This window comes from Pteropus alecto, unplaced genomic scaffold, assembly GCF_000325575.1.
Source record: "Pteropus alecto unplaced genomic scaffold, ASM32557v1 scaffold131, whole genome shotgun sequence".
Taxonomy (NCBI): domain Eukaryota; kingdom Metazoa; phylum Chordata; class Mammalia; order Chiroptera; family Pteropodidae; genus Pteropus; species Pteropus alecto.
In genome coordinates, this window is record NW_006434709.1 from 24,022,441 (window position 1) to 24,026,129 (window position 3,689).

Sequence of the window (3,689 nt, forward strand, 5' to 3'; positions counted from 1 at the left end):
TTATATTGTAGATATATATACTATAATATATATTATGTAAATAATATATAGCAGTATATTATTATATAGAATATGTATACATATATATATCTGATTGGAGGTAGGGAGAAAGAGGTTGGAATGTCAGAAAATTTTGAATTAAAAAAATTAAAAAGAGATTACTAAAATCTGGGATTCCTCAAACCTGCTATTTATATGTTTGTTTTGTATTCTTCTCTCTTTCTTTTTTTATTTCTTTTATAGAAATGTTAAAATATACACAAAGTAGAGAGGATAATATAATGAACTCCCTATCGACCACCTGCAATAATTACCATTTTGCCAGTCTTGTTTTGTCTAGCCCTCCTTTTCTTCCTCTGGCATTTTTTAAGCAAACTAGTTCTATTTAAATACACCAAACAGAATTATGCCCGTCTGCCTCAAATTTCTTTTTTCTTCTGCAAACAAAAGACTCTAGAAGAGTTATAATATGATTTCAGGAAAAAAATTAAACAATGAAAAAATGTTATTTGGAAATTTCATCTCTCTCTCTTTCTCTCTCTCAATATTTTGACCTCTTGTTACACAAGAATAACAACAAACTAAAAGAGCAAAGGAGAGATAAATTTAAAAACTGAGAAGATTAATTTCTAAGGCACAGGAAATCTAAGCCAGGTTTGGCCAACCCCTGAGAGTACCTCTCACCTCTCTACTATAAAGAGCAGGATTTATCCCCCTCCCCCTCTCCCACACCTGAAAATTTAGGTCACAGTTAAGTTATGTCATTTAAAGTACCACTGACGTTTAACAAAAGTAGCAATCAGTATTCTATTCAGGTTTATATTTTTTTACTTTAAAATGTTTTCTAAATCTTAAACCATATACTATGAGGTAGCTTAGTAGAACTGCTACAATATCCTAAATGAGACACTTGAAATAAGAACCTAGTCTCTCCAAATCTTAGAGATTTTGATTACTTTGACCTTCTGCTGCTACTTTATCCTTTAAGACAAAGAATCCAGAGTGTTAACAACTATTCTCAATTAAATAAATGCATTATGTATTTATTCATTGACATACAATATTATTTATTCAGCCATTCATTTACATGTTCATTCATTCACTAAACACTTCTCAGGTCCCATACACATCTTATTGCTAAAATTTTTTAAGAATGAAGACCCTGGAACTCTATTATACTTCTATTTTCATAAAACTAAGCAAATCCATACCCTGAAAACTATGTGGGAATCAGGTACAAACCGGTAGTTTTAAATGTCTGGAGAGGAGAAATGCCAGTCTGGAAAGGGTATTTGCAAAAAGGCATAGTGGCAGGATGGTGGGGTGAGAAGTGGGCCTGGCTGGAAGGATCTCTATATGTGTATTTTTATCATCCATGTGTTGGATGAAGCGGAGAGCCGCCAGATAGCTTCTTTTCGACAGCTTGGAGTTACTGTTGGGAACAGATCCATGTATGGAAGCGAAAGCCGAAAGGCACAGATAAGCAGAGATCCAGCTATGCAAACCATGTTTAGAGACACTTAAAGGACAAGCATCCCAGGTCCCTTCTTTCTGGTAAATTTGGAGAAGCCACCACACCGGGTCTTTTTTCACATCCAGCCCATGTGGACTGAGCAGCCCAGGCTCGACAGAGGTAGGTGCAGGGCTTTTGTGATACAAGTTATCTAAAGGATCATTCGCGAATATTCCCTCCCAAGCTCTTGATGTCCCTTAAGGGAAGCTGCCAGATAATATTTGGAAAAAAAGGAAGATTTGGGTTGGGGCTTGCGACTAAGAGGTATTTAACAGCTTTGCCTTCACAAGACAAGGCAGCTTGGTTACAGAGGGAAAGTGACAACACAGAATTGCTGCCAAATGTAATCCCTTTGTCTGGGGTCACTTACCGTTCGGATTTTTGCGGATATGACTCCCTCGATGTTGCCAGCACCTTTGAAATGGGCCACAGCTTCCAGTGGATTCTGTCTGATACTTTGTATTTTAGGGTGGGGTAGGTAGGATTTACCCTTTTCTTTGCTTGCTCCTCCAAAGCTACCATAAACTCCTGTGCGGCTAGTTCTTCCTTAGATATAGGAAGAGCTGCTTGTAAACGACATTATTATTTTTGGCAGCTGAAGTCATTTTTGCAGTGTTTCTCAGCAGATCGGAGGTTGATTACATCCTGTTCAAAGATTCTTGGGTTGCTTTCACAAACATGGGGTCTTGCGCAAGTTGAAATTGCTGAAACCAGCTGTAAACACTGGAATTTTCTCAGTACCTTTAACATTTTCTTGCTTTCTTTTTTGTTAATGACTGAAAATTTGGGGACTTGAGGAGAAGTTTTTCCAAAGATATTTGTTGTTTTGTCATTAGGAATGTTTGAGGAATAGTAGATTGTGTAAAATAACAGAAGTCGTATGTCTCAGGGGTCCAAAGAAAACATGTGAATATGAAGACTGGAATAATACCGATATTGACATGCCTCCAGTCTATTTTCTAGAATACTGGTTAACCTAGCCAAATCATATCAATTACACTTTGAAATGCTATTCCAGTTAATTGCCAAGTTGGAATAATTAGATTATTACAGCAGTTCTTTTAAAATTGCTAGCAAAATCTGAGAACTCCTGCAATTACAAAGATCAAGAGAAAAATATTACAGGTCATGTCTATAAAATATATGTATATATTTGTAAGATTGAATTAAAATAGAATTTTTACACAAGATAATAGAATTTAAATTCAAGATTTCTCTTGTTGAGAATAAGGTGTCTATATTTCAAGTAAGGTTTGAACCAACTATTCATTTAACTAAAAAGTTTTCAATCTTATGATAGAACATGAGAGGAAAAAAAGAAAAATTGTGATTTTTCCTTCTCTAATGACAAAAGATGACATGGAAAATGATTAATAAACAAGTATAAGAGTAATAATAATAAAAGAGTTTGTAATACTGACCAAGAAGATGTTCATTGAATAAATTAAATAACTGGGAAAGGCAGTTCACTTAAGGGATATAGATAAAATGGCTTTAATTATGTGGTGGTTCCTTCAAGTTGTGAATGTTCCGTAATACCAAAAAAAAGTGGCAGAAAAAAGAAAACATGGTTCTATTTCCATAATAATACATTATCTTTATTAAAATAATAACACTAAAATATGGATGTTTTCATTGAATCATTCCTTTTCTGTCTAGTCTATTTACATTGACAACACATTATATTAATAACACATCACACTTACCCTTTCCACATTTCTAAAATAGGCTGTTTTGCTTCACTTAACAATACTAATATTCTGTATTAGAAAAAAAAGGGAATAAACTATGCCTTTTTTTTTAAACTAACAGAGACCAGCTGTCATAACTTTAGCTAAAGTGGAACAGGCCTACGAAAAGATGATTTTAAAATTAATTAAACACTACATACCAACCAGTTTTCCAAAAGGATGGCACAGCAAGAGTTTTGACAATTTTCAATATGTAAAGGTTATTATAAATTATATCACTAGTATTTGTGTTCAGATGCAATGCATATATGACATCATCTACTATTTTCTCATTTATTTACTGCCAAGTACATTTCCAATGTGCATCTTCATGAGTAATGTCTGCTCCTATTTTTCTTTAGCAAACAAATTTAAGAAGTGTAATGTAAGTAATAAAGAATGACTGCTTTTTTTATATAGAGTCTGTCAACATCTATGAAAAAAAG

The 3,689-nt window shown here is 33.8% G+C and overlaps 1 long non-coding RNA gene across 1 annotated transcript in view; it reads right to left on the bottom strand.

The window, feature by feature from the left end:
- LOC112477920 overlaps positions 1-2,022 on the bottom strand; it is a 16,122-nt gene extending 14,100 nt beyond the window's left edge. The window contains exon 1 of the long non-coding RNA XR_003045680.1: positions 1,884-2,022. This is a non-coding gene — a long non-coding RNA (uncharacterized LOC112477920). The remainder of the gene's footprint in view (positions 1-1,883) is intronic.
- Between the last annotated feature and the right edge of the window lie 1,667 nt (positions 2,023-3,689).